Source organism: Prionailurus bengalensis, chromosome C2, assembly GCF_016509475.1.
Source record: "Prionailurus bengalensis isolate Pbe53 chromosome C2, Fcat_Pben_1.1_paternal_pri, whole genome shotgun sequence".
NCBI classification, from domain to species: domain Eukaryota; kingdom Metazoa; phylum Chordata; class Mammalia; order Carnivora; family Felidae; genus Prionailurus; species Prionailurus bengalensis.
Genome location: NC_057350.1, coordinates 65671228 through 65682392, shown reverse-complemented (window position 1 = coordinate 65682392; position 11165 = coordinate 65671228).

The following is an 11165-nucleotide window of genomic DNA, read 5'->3' as shown; positions in this document are numbered from 1 at the left end:
CTAGCAGTACCTCTTGAAACATGCCAGCTGAGCTCCCAATGCTTCACCACCTCTATGACCAGGAAAGTCAGTTTTTCCTCTTCTTTTTTTTTTTTTAAAGCTGATTTATTTAGAGAGAGTGAGAGTGCGAGCGAGGGGAGGAGCAGAGGGAGAGAGAGAATCCCAAGCAGGCTCTGTGCTGTCAGCATGGAGCCCGACGCCAGACTCAATCCCATGAACCATGAGACCCACAAACCATGGGATCATGACGTGAGCCAAGGTCAAGAGTCAGATGCTTAATGGACTGAGCCACTCAGGCATCCCAGGCAGTTTTGGTTCTGAGTGGGCCTGCAAGAGCAAGCAGTCACAGTGATAAGAACAGAGAAGGAGGAGAGCCTTAAATGCTCCCACTCCCAGCTCAGAAGTTGAAGAACAGACATAGTTATTATTACACATGATGTTCTCTCTCTCTCTCTCTCTGTCTGAAGCATTGTATATTTTAGTTCCCTTTCAGTTCCTAGAATTGCAAAACTGCATTATTCAGGAGGAAAAAAAAAGGCGTTTGGAAACACTACAGCCACAGTTGCCCAGCTGAGAATGCAATTCAGTTGCTTCACTATCAACCAGGCGTTTGGGGATAGAAAGGGCAGAAAGTGAGAGAATAGTGAAAAAGAAAAACACTCCATAAAAAAGGAAGCCCTCCTAACATTTTATGATAAAATTGCATTGACCACTCCCTCCCTACTAATTCAGAACCTCAGGCTTTTATGTAAAAGAGTAAATGTAAGAGAAATGCCAAGTTTATAAAATTGGGGGCTGGTAAGGGAAAAAATTAGTTTTTGCAGAAGAATATATTTATCTATACATCAAGGGCCTTATTGTAACCGAGCTAACATGAGTTCACTCCATGGTGTGTCACATATGGTAACTACACCATTTGAGTTGTTGCACAAAGGAAACCTTATTTGCAGGAAATAAGGTGATTGTGGGGAATAACTTCCAAAGCCACCACTCCCTAGCAAGAGTCAATGGGTTCCTTTTATTTCAGATTAGGATGACTATTTAGATAGGAAAGCCTTATCATCATAGGTAAAGGCAGGCATAAGGTGGCAGGAGCACTTTAAGAAGCCATGCCTATACATGCTTCATATGTTATGTTAATGAGGCTTGTGCTCTTCCTTGGGCGGAGATTTTAGTTTTGTAAGGAGATAAAGGTAACAGTCAGTCACTCCAAGGATCACTCGGTTGCTCCATGGTCCATCCATCCTGGCAGGTGTGAGTCGGGGGTTAAATTCATACCGGTCCTGGGGCACCTGGGTGGCTCAGTCGCCTAAGCGTCCAACTTTGGCTCAGCTCATGATCTGGAGGTTGGCGAGTTGGAGCATCGGGCTGTGCTGACAGGGCAGAGCCTGCTTGAGATTGTCTTTCTCTCCTTCTCTCTCTCTCTCTGCCCCTCCCCCGTCTCTCTCTCTCTCTCTCTCTCCCTCTGTCTCTGTCTCTCTCTCTCCCTCGCAAAATGAAAAATAAACTTAAAATATATATTTAAAAAAATCTATACTGGTCTGGGTGGTCTGGGCCAGCAGGAGCTCTTTTTCTGGGCAGTCTTTATTGCTTCAAGAGTAGTTTCGGTTTCCATCACAGGATGTTATGTCCTTTGGGTCTTTTGCCTGAGTTAAGAGATAAGCTGGAAAGAAGAGTTCAAGGGAAAATGTGGGACAAAGGTCGGTGAGTACAAGCAGGTAGGCAGTAAAGGTCAGGTCTTGGGGTACAGGTGGTGACACTATGAGAGCTTTCAGGAGGAAATGCCCTTTGGTCATGTGAAATGCAGGACTGGGTAGACATGAAGAGGTTGGGACTAGAAATTAGATGAGACATCTGCACAAAGTTTGAAATTATTTGAGAAATAAGGCTTCTCCTACCAGTATTTTAGTTACACTCTAATTTCTTTGCATTGAATGTTGTTCAAAAACAAGAGGTTTGGAAATCTTTTGTGTTCTGCGGAGTGTTTTAAAAACTGTAATGACATTTGACCCATGATGCACAGTGTTGCACTAAATGAGTCTTCAGTATTTCAGAAACAATGAGTAAACCCGGCAGCACAAGACTGCCTTGTCCTGCTCCACCAGGGGCACAGGGCACTGCCAAAGAGCAGCAGGAAGCATCCTTCCTAGTCTCATGTGGAGAGGAGACTTCACAAGACCAGAGGGAGAGCCAAATGCCGTGGTTTGAATCACTAGTAATACAGACATTTGACTCTGCCCAGGGTCTGGCCTTAACCTCCAAGTCTGAATTTGGATCCATTTGGCTGGAGGCCTCTGTCTCGTGGCCCAGAGGGAAGGATGCGACAGGCTGTTCCCATGAGCAGCAGCCCCCACAAGCCTGGCTGGGTCTGTTCTGGGGGTCTAACAGTAGGTTCAGGCATCCCTGTCAGCAGTTGCAGTTGGGATCCCTTCTCTCCCTTCACGCTCTGCATCTTTTGAGTTTGAGAGCTACAGGGAGACTTGGGTGGAAAAACCTGGATCCGTGAATTCGGGAGTCCTCTGGATAGGGGATGCCGACTGATTTCTGTTATGTTGGTGTTTTGTTTTGTTCTGTTGCCTCTTACTCTGCCCCTGCTTCCTATTTTAACTCTGTTCCGCACCCCTTTGGGCATATTGCCTTCTTTCTGGCTGGGAGAAAGACGATAAAAGGAGCAGAGACACAGTTCTGAGTTCCATCTGTCCCCTGCAGGGTCTCTGAATACTGCAGCTAGTGATGTTCTTAGGTGGGTGGAGATCTGTCCCCGCCCCGTTCATTGTGTTCCAGAGTTTCCTGTGCATTGCCTGTAACCCTCTACCACTCTGCCAGGCGCCTTTTAACACAAAAGGGAGGAGATGGGGGCAGGGAGTGCTGAGGAAAAACATCCCTATAAATAGCCCTCTTGAACAAAATTGTTTTCCCAATACACAGTTGTTGTGAAACCTTGATGCCCCTTAATCTAGCTCCTCACTCTTCTCCCAGTCCATTCCAACCTTTCTCCAGACGCCTGGTGTTGCTCCTCTATTCTCTCTGAGAGGGAGATGTTGTAGAAGCACTTAATGAAAGCTTTAGATCCCCACAGGCCCCTGGCCAGCTCTGGCCACATGGGCTATGGGTTCAGGCTAACCTCGATTCTATGCCTGCTTCTGCAACTTATTTGCCCCAGGGCCTTGGTTGGACAAATTATTTAACCTCTCTGAGCCTCAGTTGTCCCACCTGTTAAATGAAGTCATAATAGCTACCCATAGGGTTGTGTGAGGGTTAAATAAGATAAGGAAATAACCTACGCTTTGGCTGAATCTAGGTTAGTGCTCATATATGAAGAGTGATTATTATCATCTTCCTTAGCAATTCTTCTATTCCCTTCATCACTATCCAATTTCTTGGGGTCTTTTCCTATTTCCTGTTACAAGGGTGTCCCATATAAAATACATTTGTAAGACTTTAAGTTTATTTTATTTTATTTTATTTTATTTATTTTATCTTTCCTAGTTTCAGAAATGATTTGTGATGATTTACATTTATGTGTTATAATGTAGCAAAATTTTCAGAAACGGTCAAGTGGCCTCCTGTTAAACAGTCTTCTAACAGGGAAGATATATTGCGGTTTGTGGGCTATTGGGGAAGCAGTTCTGATTGTGGCTCTCACTTGTTAAATAACAAAAATTCAAACAAATAAATTTCAAAGATCTAACTGGCTTTATTAAATGATTCATGAGTCAGGCAGCATCCCATCTAGCAAATAGAAAGGAGCTCCATCAAGCTGCAGAAAAGGAAAGGATTTTCCAGGTAGAGAAGTAGCAGAAAAAAAGGAAGTTATTAGCAAAGAATCTATTGTTTCAGTCAAGGTTGCCCTCCTAAGGAGAATGGAAGAGGTCTATCAGTAAATTTATTAGTGCTGACCAGGAAATTCTCATGTTAACTAGTTAAAGGTTGCATTCCTGGGGGGTTGAAACTGCAATTAGGTTAGGTATTAAGTCTTGGTTTACTTAAGTAGCTCCATTATGACCCTGTGGTTCTCTTTTCAATAATTCCTCCTTTTTGATCAGGCTCTCAGCTTAACTGAAATGTGATCAAAATTTAAGACATTAGTGCCACTCTCAGAGTTCTCCAAGCTTTTTGTTGTTTTGTGTGTGTGCTATTCATAGGTCATGACATTTTTGCTTAATCTCTGTGATATTCACAGATTATGACTTCAAACTCACAGTTTTTAAGTCCATCATCCACTTCCTTCCTTTTCTGACCTTCCAGTCTTAGGGATGATGAGGGAGCATAAGGCAAGCTAACAGGCCGCAAACACCTCCCCACCCCCACCCCAGCCAGGGGGGATATGTGTGGTATTCCTGTGGGCACTCCTGGCTGCCCAGGAACAAAGGAAAGGGGAAAAACCAATGGTTAACTACTAGATATCATAGTCCTGCAGGACCTAAGTTTCCATCACCCCTCCATAGTGATGTGGGAAACAAAGGCAGAAGGAAATGGCAGATAGAACTACATTTCCTTATAACCTGCAGTCGATTGACAAATACTTGAGGTTGGCAGAGTAAAATGTTTCTCCAGGAACTCCTTACTGTCTTAATGTTAATGCTTTGCCAGAGGGAAAAACAACCTTAGCTTGACAATAGCTAGGCTTCCACTATCCTGTGAGTCTTCTTTAGCATATGAAAATCTCACTGGAAACTTCCTTTGGACTTTACCTCACCCCTAACCCCATAGTATAAAACAAGTCTCTTCTCCTAGTCCTGGGGCAGCTCTTCCTGCCCATGGGTCCTATCCCCATGCTTCAATAAAATCACCTTTTTTTTTTTTGCACCATAGACATCTTCAAGAATTCTTTCTTGGTCTCCGGCTCCGGACCCCATGAACCCCACTATCACTCCAAAAACCTCATCAGGGAGATCATTTGCTTGGATGTTAGCAGCTGCAAACATGCATTTGAAGCTTTTAGGAGATACCATGCACCAGGGAGGGTATTATGATTACTAAAAGCAAGATAATTCCCAATGTCTGGACTACATTTTGAAACCATAGTCTCTAAGACCCAAACCAATCAAAATCAAAGAAGTAAAAGAAAGACCTTGCTGAAGGAGTCTCCTTTTTAAGCCAAGTGGCTTGCTCAGTGGTCTCATGAGTTGTGTTTTAACTTCCTAGAAGTGTTCATGAATGTGCAGCAGGCAGTGCTGGCCATAGCACAGATACCTCCTTTCTCAGTTAAAAGATGATCAGGGGCTATCTTATTATCAAGAACAACTTTGGCCAGAAAAATCAAGGATCTTTGTCGGGCAGCTATTGTCTTAGCAATGGATTCTGCAATATCTTTAAGAGTTAAGGAGACATTCCTGCTCATATTCTCATTTACATTTACTCCTAACCAGGGAAGTCTGGCCCTGCCAAAGGAAGCAAATCCTGAGTCATGAATATCTCCTACTAGGTCTTTTTTTAACAAGATAATGTAAATCCAGGGGAGTCGACCAATGAGATGTCTTAGTTTGCTTGTGAAAAATTAGGAGCACTGTTAGGTAATGGAGGAGGCATTGCATGGCCAGGCACCAGGAATCTAGCATTCACAGGCCCAAGGAGAATGATAACCACCACAGATGAAAACAAAATCCTTTCACTAAGGGTACAAACCACTTTCACTAAGATGGCGCTGTTGATGGACAGATAAAAGTTTTTGATGACAAATCCAACAGTCTGAAAGGCAAAGCTTACTTCCTTTAGCAATAACCTGGAAGATACAGATGATGGCATTGTCTTTCCAGGCCAGGGTCAGAGTAAAGGAAAGAAGGGGAAGGAAGCATTTCATGTTTAGTTAGTATGAAGTCTTGATTCAGCATCTTGGGCAGAAGCAGCCTACCCTGATGTCAGCTACTTCTCTTCCTAGTCAATTTGATTGGGAGGTTTTCACTTTTGTATAGGAGCAGATGTCAGGTGGAGCCATATTTAGCTGTGAGGTGTATGTTCAAGGTGTAAGTCCCTGAAGTTTGGCTGCCATATGTTAGTGATGAGGACCTAGTATAGTCCTTTCCAAGGAGATTCAAGGGCAGTCTTTGTTTGAGAGTTTCTAAATTCCAGTTCAGTTGTATGAGCTGAAAGTTATCAGAAATCTGTATTCTAGAGTACTTGCCAGATTTCTTCCCATGAATTTCACTGATGATGAAACACATTTGCAAAAGCATCAGAGTAAAACAATAATTGTAAGTAACAAAAGACTTAAAAATGGCCATGGCTAAAGATCTGATAGGAGGTCCTTATATTGAAATTGACAAGGAAATTTGGTTATTTCTATGACACACAACACTTTACGTTAATAACATATTAGGACATATCAGATTTCTAGGAGTTTCATGCCATTTCTAGAACATTTATTTTAACAACATATATCTATACATATAATCAAAAGTTTAGTATCACTTATTTGACAATGTTTCCCATGTGATTTAACATGCTAAATAACCTAGTTAGGGGTGTTTGGCTCAGTTGGTTGAGTGTCTCTTGATTTTAGCTCAGGTCATGATCCCACGGTTGTGGGATCAAGCCCTGCCATGAGCTCTGCACTGAGTGTGGAGTCTGCTTAGGATTCTCTCTCTCTCCCTCTGTCCCCTTCCTCCCTCACATACTTTTTTTCTCTCTCTAAAATAACAATAAATAAATAAATAAATAAATAAGCCTAGATGGTTTATTATCTCTCACGATAAAAACAAAACTTGAAATGTTGCAGGGGCCTTCTGGATCTCCTCAGTTAGATTATGGTCAAAGATTTCAGCATTTGATTAAATAGGATCACAGATCATTATGAAACAATACCTAATTATCCATTTATCCTAATTATCCTAAATTATCCATTTACAATAAAAGATTTTAAAGGAAAATGCAGAAGGTTATATATTTGAAAGCAAAGTTTGACTCTTTTAATATTGACTTAATATTCTTGAGAAATCAAAGACCTGAAAAAAAACCCTGATAAACATAAGAAATTATTTTGGCAAAACACAGAATCCTTATTTTCTACAGAGATAATGTTCAAGGTAAAGAAATAGTTTCATTTACAATTTATTAAGAGCAGACCAGTAGTTCAAGTAAACTTTGTTCTTTTACCAAAGAGAAAACAAAATTTTAATTTTGCACCAGTGTACTTTTGATATTAAAACTCATTTACTTGATTTTTAATTTTTTGAAATGTTTATTTTTGTTTTTGAGAGAGAAACAGAGACAGAGCATGAGTGGGGGATGGGCAGTGAGGGAGGGAGACACAGAATCTGAAGCAGCTCCAGGCTCTAAGCTGTCAGCACAGAGCCTGATGCGGGGCTCTAATTCATTAGCTTAGAGACCATGACCTGAGCTGAAGTTGGAGGCTTAATCAACTGAGCCACCCAGATGCCCCAAAACTCATTTACTTAATTAAATTTAGTTTAATCTTAGCCAGTACTGACCACACATAAAATTTCTTTCCAAAGATTCCTTTTTCATAAATCTTCTACAACTTTCTTTTTACATTCAGATTTTGTCCTAAATTTTCCCTCTTCCTCACTTTAGGATAAAATTACTTTCTTTTCCTTCCACAAAAGTGCATTTCCATTTCTCGTACCTTCTTTTACTAAAAACACACATCCTACCTTTCTTGCCTACAGACATGTTTCCCTTGTTATTTCTAATTTTTTTTTTCAACGTTTATTTATTTTTGGGACAGAGAGAGACAGAGCATGAATGGGGGAAGGGCAGAGAGAGAGGGAGACACAGAATCGGAAACAGGCTCCAGGCTCTGAGCCATCAGCCCAGAGCCTGACGCGGGGCTCCAACTCACGGACCGCGAGATCGTGACCTGGCTGAAGTCGGACGCTTAACCGACTGAGCCACCCAGGCGCCCCTCCCTTGTTATTTCTAATAGCTTTAACCACATACACGAATTCGAATTCTTAACCCTTAGAAGCTTTAATTTCTAGTGGAAGCTGATAAGTAAGAAATTGTGAACTGTTACACCAGTATTCTTTAGATAAATTTGCGAATACATTTTATAACATCTAGAAACATGCTGCTTCATCATCTAATCTCTGAACAAAGCACAAAACATGTCTGTTAACAGATCCAGATTTATCTTCAGTTTCTCTGTAATAGGGAAACCAAAAGCCAATAAACTAATATTCAGTAATTACTGTGTCACTATTTTATCTTATTTGGAAATGATTTAGATATTTAATGGACTTAACTCATCCCTTAACTTAACAAAACTTTTAGATTTTAGGTTACCCAAAAGATTTGGAAGAAACTATTTAGAAAGTTTACCTAAAAACTTTTTATCTTATTTACATGTATTTAATTTACTTGTTCTTATGTTTAGGTTACCCACAAAAACTTCATGACACATTAGACAAATTCAACCATTATTCTAAGTTATTTTTTCTGGCAACTTTTTGCAACATAAATAATATGAACTTATTTGACTGTCAGTAAATCCAGACAGAATAAAAGTTTTATATTTAATGCTGATAACCCTAAGGACCTGTTTATTGTAATTAAACCAACAACTTTAAATCTGCTTTAATACTGAGTATTTTCCCAGGTCATGTGTACTTGAGAAACATTTGGGTTAGTTTAGATCTTTCTGAGCCTTTTAGAATACCCAAACCAGGGCACCTGGGTGGCTCAGTGGGTTAAATGTCAAACTTTGGCTCGAGTCATGGTGTCGTGGTTCCTGAGTTTAAGTCCTGCGTTGGACTTTGTGCTGACAGCTAGGAGCCAGGAGCCTGCTTCAGATTCTGTATCTCCCTCTCTCTGCCCCCCCACTCCCAAAAATAAATAAACATTTAAAAAGTTAAAAAAAAAATACTGATTTAGAATGCCCAAACCTACAAGTGCTGGTCTTTAAACCAACTACAAGGGCTCTTTTACAAATTAATTTTGTTAATACCACCCAGAAGTAAAAAAGTATCTCATGTTTATAACATATATATTTTGTGACATGTATATATATATCATATGTAAATAGGTGATAGATAGATAGATAGATAGATAGATAATGCACAAACACATAGACAGACATAAAGACCTTATAGTTATTGATATTTGTGGTGCAAAAACCCTTGCTTTTAAGGCCCTTCTTACATGTTCTTATCTAATTGAAACATTCCCCATAATGGTCAATGTAATTTTAGGTTGCTTTTACTAGCATTTAGCTATTTTACTAGATAATCTGCAACTTCCAGGACTATAGTGCTTGGACATAAAATAAGCAGGCGTGCTGGAAAGTGGCGGGCTCGGTATTTTGGATTTAAAGTTTTTTTTTTTTAATGTTTATTTATTTTTGAGAGAGACAGACAGACAGACAGAGCACAAGCCAGGGAGGGGCAGAGAAAGAGATGGAGACACAGAATCTGAAGCAGGCTCCAGGCTCTGAGCGTCAGCACAAAGCCTGATGCAAGGCTCGAACTCACGAGCCGTGAGATCATGACCTGAGTCAAAGTCGGATGCCCAACCGACTGAGACACCCATGTACCCCTCAGTATTTTGGATTTAAAGGATCCCATTCTTTTACCTAGACTTTTGTATTTCTCAGAGCCAAACGAATACCTAAAAGAGGGACAGACTCTGGGTTGGGGATTGTGGGATATTTTATAGTGTACCTCATTGCATGAAGGTTTTCTTAAAGTTGGCTGGTGACCTAGTGTCAATCTAACCTGTTTCCTACAGGTTAGATTATCTTATCAAGGGAGAATTCTTGAAGTGGCAAGCATTCTACAAACCTTTAAACACTTGACCTGTGCCCACCAATTTTTGCTGCTTTCTGGTTTCTGAGATTCCCTTAGCAATAACTGTTATTTACACAAAACAAGACAGACGAATGTGCACCTTAATATATCGGCAGTAACCGAGAGACATGATGGTATCCTGCCCACAAGAAGACCCTCTTCACACCACCATCAATTTCCATGGAACATTGGACCACAGAAGGGAATGATCTAGCAAACCCCATGTTCAAGCACAATGGAGAACTGCAGCTGCCACCAACAGTTCCCAACATGGAACCTAGGGTCAGAGCAAAGGTCTGGGATTTTCCACTTGGGGAATTGTGGTCTGATAGTCTACGGGCTTGGCTTCTGGCTGGCACTTCTGCCAGCTCAGTTGGGCATTGGGCAGAACCATCTGTGAGCCCAAGCTGACCTGCCCTGTAAAGGAAAGCCAATTAGATCGGGAGCTCAAACGCAAAAAGAGTGGAGATCAACCGAGAGGAACCTACCAGTGGTCCTTGGAGATGTTGAGAAAGACAGTGAACTCAAAAGTGCTCACAGAGCTCCACACCTGTGTTTCTTGTTGTTCCTGAACGTGGCCAGAGTTCACTTTGGATTCTTTTGCTGCCACCAAGTCTGTTAAATAACAAAACTTCAAACAAGTAAAATTTAAAGATTTGGCTTTATTAAATGATTCATTAATCAGGCAGCATCCCCTTTAGCAGATACAAAGGAACTCCATCAAGCTGCAGAAAAGGAAAGGATTTTAAAGGTAGAGAAGGAGCAGAAAAAAAGGAAATTATTAGCAAAGAATTCATAGTTTTAGTCAAAGTTGCCCTCCAAAGGGGAATGAAAGGGGCTTATCAGTAAACTTCTTAGTGCTGACCAGGAAATTCTCATGTTAACTTGTTAAAGGTTGTATTGCTGGGAGTGGGGTGGGGGGGTACTGCAGTTAGGTCAGGTATTAAGTCTTGGTTTACTGACTTGGGGCTTTAACTTAAGTGGATCCATTAGGGCCCTGTGAGGTTTTTTAACACACTTTTCTTGCATCTCTCGTGTCCCCAGACCTGTTTTTATTTCTATCTTGGGAACACAGTATGCAGAAATTAGTTTGAGGACAGGAGTTATAATAGGTTACAGATATAAGTTATTCTCAGTATATAATTGTATCCCTGAAATTGTGAATGTTTGTAAACTAAATAATATATTTCTGTTTTTCATTATACCTTTTAGATATACATTTACAAAGTTGTGCGGCTTGTTGGTGGTGGGGAAATGGTACCAGTTTGTAATAAAAATCACACTTGAAAATTCTTACATCTATTTCAGGGAACATTCTGCTTTTTTCAATCCTTAATACACAAGTAGTTAATTCTTCATACTGATCCTAAAATAAGCCAGTTGAATGTACACAAGTCTCATTTACTTGCGTACTCTTTCAAA